Genomic DNA, 7861 nt, shown 5'->3' on the forward strand with positions numbered 1-7861 from the left:
GGTCATACAGGACAAGAATGTCCCGAAGGGGGCATTCTTGTCCTGTTTTTAGATTTAGATTTTAGATTATGTGCTGAAGCAGGTGTTGTCCTTATGAGATGTATTTCATTAAATAAACTTACTCTAACGTGAAATTGGCAGGAGGGGTGAGGTGATTTGTATAATTTTTATTTAATGCAAAAGGTTAATTATGAAGATCCAATTTAGTCTCTTGTGATCAGGTGTCTTTAGTTGGCGTCCAAGATCACAAAGTTGTTACTACCTTTGCCCAAACCAATGCCATAAACACGTACTTTTATATATATAAGCAAAATGAATGAGGTTAATAAGGCCCAATTTAATGGGCCAAGAAAAAATTATTTAAGACTCATTGAGTTGTTCCCCTCCACGGAAATCTTTAGTAAAAGGCGAAAGATTTATGCGTTTTGAAGGGAAACCAGAGTTAAGTTGGCAACACTATCGGCGATGCCAACGACGCAGCGACGCGGCAAAACATGTAACACAAGTTCCGGGCTAGAAAGTCCCGTCCAGTTCCTATGTAATACTTTAATATTTTGTATTTTAACCATTTGTTATTCTATAGTAAGATTTTGATAAATAGCTTTTATGTTTGGAAATATTCATACATATGTATTCTTTACAATGCCTAACTTGTGTTATGTGTTTGAGACTGGCTAGAAGAATTAGTCATTTATTATGAACCCCATACCCATCCTGAAGGCAATGCCGAGATAATTTAAGCTGCAACGTGATAATTCTGGTGTATTATTAATATATTTTATAAAAGGGTAAATACACACCTATGTTTTAAGGCTTTCCAGTGAAAATTGGAAGGGAAAGAGTGGATATAAATAAGACACTTATCAACAGTAAAAATGCAATAGTTCTCTAAGCAAAATCAAACAGTAAAGTACTTCTGCGTCGCTGGCCCTCACGGGATTGGGGGTGCTCCGACGGAACCCCCAAAGTGATAAGCCAAGAATACGAGATCTCTCTTCATTGTATTTGATTTAATCATTATAACGGCTATCCAATAATTTTATTTCTGTATAATAATTTATGGTTATTCACTAATCATTATTAGTCACCATAATTAATTCCACTTTAATCATCTATTTATTCGTTATAATGAGCGACTAGGCTTCATTTAAGGATTATCAATTATTAAATCATTAATTATGACTATTATTAATTAATTATTTGTTTAAATAATTATTTATTATTATTATTATTATTATTATAAAATAAACAAGTCCCCACTCAGTGAGCGTTTTCTTCCAACCGCAGAAATAATATATTATTAATACACCAGAATTATCACGTTGCAGCTTAATTTATCTCGGCATTGCCTTCAGGATGGGTATGGGGTTCATAATAAATGACTAATTCTTCTAGCCAATCTCAAATAGATAACACAAGTTAGGTATTGTAAAGAATACACATGTATGAATATTTCCAAACATAAAAGCTATTTATCAAAATCTTACTATAGAATAACACATGTAGAAAATACAAAATATTAAAGTATTACATAGGAACTGGACGGGACTTTCTAGCCCGGAACTTGTGTTACATGTTTTGCCGCGTCGCTGCGTCGTTGGCATCGCCGATAGTGTTGCCAACTTAACTCTGGTTTCCCTTCAAAACGCATAAATCTTTCGCCTTTTACTAAAGATTTCCGTGGAGGGGAACAACTCAATGAGTCTTAAATAATTTTTTCTTGGCCCATTAAATTGGGCCTTATTAACCTCATTCATTTTGCTTATATATATAAAAGTACGTGTTTATGGCATTGGTTTGGGCAAAGGTAGTAACAACTTTGTGATCTTGGACGCCAACTAAAGACACCTGATCACAAGAGACTAAATTGGATCTTCATAATTAACCTTTTGCAGTTAGTTTAGGTCATTTATTATGCACCCCATACCCATCTTGTGGGCGGTAGTGGATAGGGTTACAGAGGCACATAATGGGCTCAGGGACTGAACCCCACAATTCATTTAGCTAAGCAAGTTACAATCTTGATGAGCTAGTTACAAAATTCAGTATAAGTCGTCACATCAACAATGGGTTCGAGATCGACCTCAAGTACAGGTTCTAAATTAAGCAACTGACATATGTGGAGAGCTAGTGTCACAATTGATATGTTTGTCCTGCACACCGCCCCACCATCCAGTGGGCAGCGGTGGATAGGTTACAATCACTTAGTTACTACCTACAGTTAGCAAACTGGGGATATTTGGCTAAAATTTCTGGTAGCAGATCATTTTGAATGAAATATTGACACATCGCTGGAACATTGGTTATAGAATTGTCTCTAAATTCACGTATCTTATTTTATTTATTTATTTATTTATGCATATACAAGAATGTACATAAGGAATGTGAGGATACAAATATGGTAATTACAGTCTTGTAAAGCCACTAGCACGCGCAGCGTTTCGGGCAGGTCCTTAATCTAAGAAAATTTTAAGGAGGTAAATACTTGCAAAATTTATAGACAAAAAAATGATAACAGATTACATGAAATGAAAAAAAAAAAAAGAAGATGAGAGAAAATTGTAGGTACAGTATATTAAAGCACATAGGTAGCTAAGATTGATTGCAATGACAGCTTAAAATGGTAGTTGACAACAAATTGGTAGGCACAATACAGCAGAAACAATATAAGATTGATTGCAATGACAGCTTGAATGGTAGTTGACAAAAATTGGTTGTCACAATACAGCATATGGCTAGCACATAAAAGAAGACAGCAATGAACACAATGATAAGGTTGTTTGATATTACATAAAAATTAGGAGATTGGGTAACACTAGGTACAGAGCAAATTTAAAGCTCAGTGTAGGAAACTAAGAAGATGAAGTTAGGTACTTTTTGGTTTTGCTTTTAAATAAGGCAAAAGTTTTACAGTTTTTCAATTCACTAGGGAGTGAGTTCCATAGACTAGGTCCCTTAATTTGCATAGAGTGTTTACACAGATTAAGTTTGACCCTGGGGATATCAAAGAGATATTTATTTCTGGTGTGGTGATAATGGGTCCTATTACATCTGTCCAGGGAGAGTTTCAGAGCATGGTTTGCATTTAAGAACAGGGTTTTGTAAATGTAGTTGACACAAAAGAATGTGTGGAGGGAGTTAATATTTAGCAAGTTTAGGGATTTAAACAAGGGAGCTGAGTGTTGTCTGAAAGCAGAGTTAGTTATAATTCTGATAGCAGATTTTTGCTGTGTGATGATGGGATTAAGGTGGTTTGCAGTGGTAGACCCCCATGCACAGATACCATAATTAAGATAGGGGTAGATTAGTGCATAATATAGTGAGAGGAGAGCAGAGTTAGGAACATAATATCTGATTTTGGAGAGTATACCAACTGTCTTAGAGACTTTCTTAGTTATGTGTTGAATGTGGGTGCTGAAGTTGAGTCTCTTGTCTAGGAATAGGCCAAGAAACTTGCCATCATTTTTATTACTGATGTTAATGTTGTCTATCTGTAGCTGAATTGCATTTGATGATTTGCTTCCAAATAAGATGTAGTAAGTCTTTTCGATGTTTAATGTTAGTTTGTTCGTTGACATCCATAAGTGGACTTTTTTTAATTCATTATTCACAACATTATTTAGTGTATGTGGGTTGAGGTTTGAGTAGATAAGGGTAGTATCGTCAGCAAAGAATATAGGTTTGAGAATATTAGAGACATTAGGCAGATCGTTTATATATATAAGAAATAGAAGAGGTCCTAAGATGCTGCCCTGTGGCACTCCAACGGTAAGTGGTAGAGTGGAAGAAGTTGTATCATTGATGGTTACATATTGGTGTCTGTTACTAAGATAGGATCGGATGTAGTCAAGGGCAAGGCCTCGGATTCCATAATGCTGGAGTTTAAGTAAGAGGTAGTTGTGATTAACAGTATCAAAGGCTTTTCTTAGGTCAATGAAGAGTCCAATCGGAAACTCATTTTTGTCAAGGGCTGAGTAGATAATGTCAAGGAGACTAATGATTGCATCATTGGTGCTCTTTTGGGACCGGAAGCCAAACTGGCAGGGGCTGAGTATGTCGAATTTTACGAGGTAGGAATAGAGCTGTTTGTAAATAATTTTTTCAAATATTTTTGATAGAGTGGGTAGATTTGATATTGGTCTATAATTGTTTATGTCCGCCGGATTGCCTCCTTTATGGACTGGTGTTACTCTTGCTTTTTTGAGGATATCAGGGAAGGTGTGATACTCTATAGATTTGTTGAACAGTAGTGCTATGGGTGGGGCAAGGGCATGGGAGGCTCTCTTGTACACAATGGACGGAATTTCACTGGTGTTCCCTGCCTTGGTTTTTAGAGAGTGTATGATGGACACAACATCTGCCGGGCTGATTGGTGAAAGGAGAAGAGAGTTTGGATAGCTGCCTGAGAGATATGTGTTAATATGTGTCTGAGTCTGTGGGATTTTACTGGCAAGATTAGCACCAACCGATGAAAAGAAACTATTAAATTCATTTGCCATTTCTAAATCAGTTGACGGTATACCCCCATCCTTGTAGAGTTTTATTTGGTTATGTGAGTGTTGTTTAGTTCCTAGGATACTAGAGATTGTTTTCCAAGTGCTTTTCATGTTGCCTTTTGCTTCATTGAATCTATTCACATAATATGCAAGTTTTGCCTTTCTTATGATACTGGTAAGCATCTTTTCGCACTCCATCACATAGTGACGGAGGGTGTGCGAATAATTTTGTTGACACAGTTTACATTTGGTCAGGTCTACATCAGCAGATAATGAGAATTCCCAGAGATACTTGTAACCGAGTCTAAGCCGAGCAGTAGTAACATCTAGAAGTCTGCTGATTTTATTGGCTGATCCATAGATGTGTGGCTCCTCTTGCATGATAGTATGATGATAGATGGAATTACTGGTGTCAATTTTACTTTGCCTCAGATCTACAAGATCTTGTTGAAGTTCTCGGTGTACTGCTGCTCTCAGATTTTTGCATTAAATAAAAATTATACAAATCACCTCACCCCTCCTGCCAATTTCACGTTCGAGTAAGTTTATTTAATGAAATACATCTCATAAGGACAACACCTGCTTCAGCACATAATCTAAAATCTAAATCTAAAAACAGGACAAGAATGCCCCTTCGGGACATTCTTGTCCTCTATGACCTTGGCTATAGACACATCCGGCAGGTTAGTGAGGCTGAGCCACTACCAGAATACTCAGATTGTAAACTCTGTGAAAAACCTTTAAAGCTATCACTAAAACACTATATTGTTGAATAATAATAATAATAGTAATATATTTAGGAAAAGTACGTACATAGTTGCAGTGTTACAGTACAAACATTCTGTTTGATTTAAAGATAGAGGTAGTACATACAATACCTAGAGCCACTGGTATGCATAGCAGTCCAGTGGCTGGTCCGGTTCAGCAGTCTCCGTGGCGCAGTGGTAAGATACTGCCTGGCGTTTCGCAAGCGCCTTGCCTTGGGTTCGAATCCTGGCCGGAGAGGATTGATTGGGCGCCAATCCTTAACTGTAGCCTCTGTTCACCCAGCAGTTAATGGGTACCTGGTTGTTAAACGATTCGGCGGGGTCGTATTCCGGGGAAATTAGGGTTAAGGACCTGCCCGAAACGCTACGCGTACTAGTGGCTTTACAAGAATGTAAACTCTTGTATATACATACCGTTTTGGGCAAGGTGGGGTGGAAAAAAAAAACACTTAGACTAATACTTAATAGTAATTGAGCTTAAAGTATAAATTGCGTTGAAAGAAATAAATAATAAATGATAAAAAAAGGGAGGAACATGGTAGAAAATAGCCAATATACAACAAACAACATTTATTTTTAAATAGCAAGACATGGGTTGACATTTAGAAATAAGGTACGTTACATGGAGTTAATTAGGTAGTACTTAGTTTTCATCTTATACTGGTTGCGAGAAGTACAATCTTTGGCATGATTGGGAAGGTCATTGAAACCGAATGTGAAACCTTAAAGAACTTTAGATCTCCTGGTCTCTTGTACCACCAACTGTGAAACTATTTTATTGACTCAGATGTTCTGGACGACATCCTAACAATTTATCCAAAATTTGCTTGTCCGTCATGTATTTAGATTTAGATTTAGATTTTAGATTATGTGCTGAAGCAGGTGTTGTCCTTATGAGATGTATTTCATTAAATAAACTTACTCGAACGTGAAATTGGCAGGAGGGGTGAGGTGATTTGTATAATTTTTATTTAATGCAAAAGGTTAATTATAAAGATCCAATTTAGTCTCTTGTGATCAGGTGTCTTTAGTTGGCGTCCAAGATCACAAAGTTGTTACTACCTTTGCCCAAACCAATGCCATAAACACGTATTTTTATATATATAAGCAAAATGAATGAGGTTAATAAGGCCCAATTTAATGGGCCAAGAAAAAATTATTTAAGACTCATTGAGTTGTTCCCCTCCACGGAAATCTTTAGTAAAAGGCGAAAGATTTATGCGTTTTGAAGGGAAACCAGAGTTAAGTTGGCAACACTATCGGCGATGCCAACGACGCAGCGACGCGGCAAAACATGTAACACAAGTTCCGGGCTAGAAAGTCCCGTCCAGTTCCTATGTAATACTTTAATATTTTGTATTTTCAACATTTGTTATTCTATAGTAAGATTGAGACTGGCTAGAAGAATTAGTCATTTATTATGAACCCCATACCCATCCAGAAGGCAATGCTGAGATAATCTAAACTGCATCGTGATAATTCTGGTGTATTATTAATATATTTTATAAAAGGGTAAATACACACCTATGTTTTAAGGCTTTCCCGTGAAAATTGGAAGGGAAAGAGTGGATATAAATAAGACACTTATCAACAGTAAAAATGCACTAGTTCTCTAAGCAAAATCAAACAGTAAAGTACTTCTGCGTCGCTGGCCCTCACGGGATTGGGGGTGCTCCGACGGAACCCCCAAAGTGATAAGCCAAGAATACGAGATCTCTCTTCATTGTATTTGATTAATCATTATAACGGCTATCCAATAATTTTATTTCTGTATAATAATTTATGGTTATTCACTAATCATTATTAGTCACCATAATTAATTCCACTTTAATCATCTATTTATTCGTTATAATGAGCTACTAGGCTTTATTTAAGGATTATCAATTATTAAATCATTAATTATGACTATTATTAATTAATTATTTGTTTAAATAATTAATTATTATTATTATTATAAAATAAACAAGTTCCCCACTCAGTGAGCGTTTTCTTCCAACCGCCGAAATAATATATTAATAATACACCAGAATTATCACGTTGCAGCTTAAATTATCTCGGCATTGCCTTCTGGATGGGTATGGGGTTCATAATAAATGACTAATTCTTCTAGCCAGTCTCAATCTTACTATAGAATAACAAATGTTGAAAATACAAAATATTAAAGTATTACATAGGAACTGGACGGGACTTTCTAGCCCGGAACTTGTGTTACATGTTTTGCCGCGTCGCTGCGTCGTTGGCATCGCCCAGAGTGTTGCCAACTTAACTCTGGTTTCCCTACAAAACGCATAAATCTTTCGCCTTTTACTAAAGATTTCCGTGGAGGGGAACAACTCAATGAGTCTTAAATAATTTTTTCTTGGCCCATTAAATTGGGCCTTATTAACCTCATTCATTTTGTTTATATTTATAAAAATACGTGTTTATGGCATTGGTTTGGGCAAAGGTAGTAACAACTTTGTGATCTTGGACGCCAACTAAAGACACCTGATCACAAGAGACTAAATTGGATCTTCATAATTAACCTTTTGCATTAAATAAAAATTATACAAATCACCTCACCCCTCCTGCCAATTTCACGTTCGAGTAAGTTTATTT

The 7861-nt window shown here is 36.3% G+C and overlaps 4 non-coding genes across 4 annotated transcripts; 2 read left to right on the top strand and 2 right to left on the bottom strand.

The window, feature by feature from the left end:
- Positions 1–328: 328 nt before the first annotated feature.
- On the bottom strand, positions 329–445 carry LOC138369268 (U5 spliceosomal RNA). The gene has a single exon (XR_011229785.1). It is a non-coding gene; the product is annotated as a U5 spliceosomal RNA (small nuclear RNA).
- Positions 446–1624: 1179 nt separating this feature from the next.
- Positions 1625–1741, top strand: LOC123760976 (U5 spliceosomal RNA). The gene has a single exon (XR_006773192.1). It is a non-coding gene; the product is annotated as a U5 spliceosomal RNA (small nuclear RNA).
- A 4650-nt stretch (positions 1742–6391) lies between these two features.
- Positions 6392–6508, bottom strand: LOC123760977 (U5 spliceosomal RNA). Its single transcript, XR_006773193.1, has one exon. It is a non-coding gene; the product is annotated as a U5 spliceosomal RNA (small nuclear RNA).
- Positions 6509–7526: 1018 nt separating this feature from the next.
- On the top strand, positions 7527–7643 carry LOC123760975 (U5 spliceosomal RNA). Its single transcript, XR_006773191.2, has one exon. It is a non-coding gene; the product is annotated as a U5 spliceosomal RNA (small nuclear RNA).
- The last annotated feature ends 218 nt before the right edge of the window (positions 7644–7861 follow it).

Source organism: Procambarus clarkii, chromosome 3, assembly GCF_040958095.1.
Source record: "Procambarus clarkii isolate CNS0578487 chromosome 3, FALCON_Pclarkii_2.0, whole genome shotgun sequence".
NCBI lineage: Eukaryota > Metazoa > Arthropoda > Malacostraca > Decapoda > Cambaridae > Procambarus > Procambarus clarkii.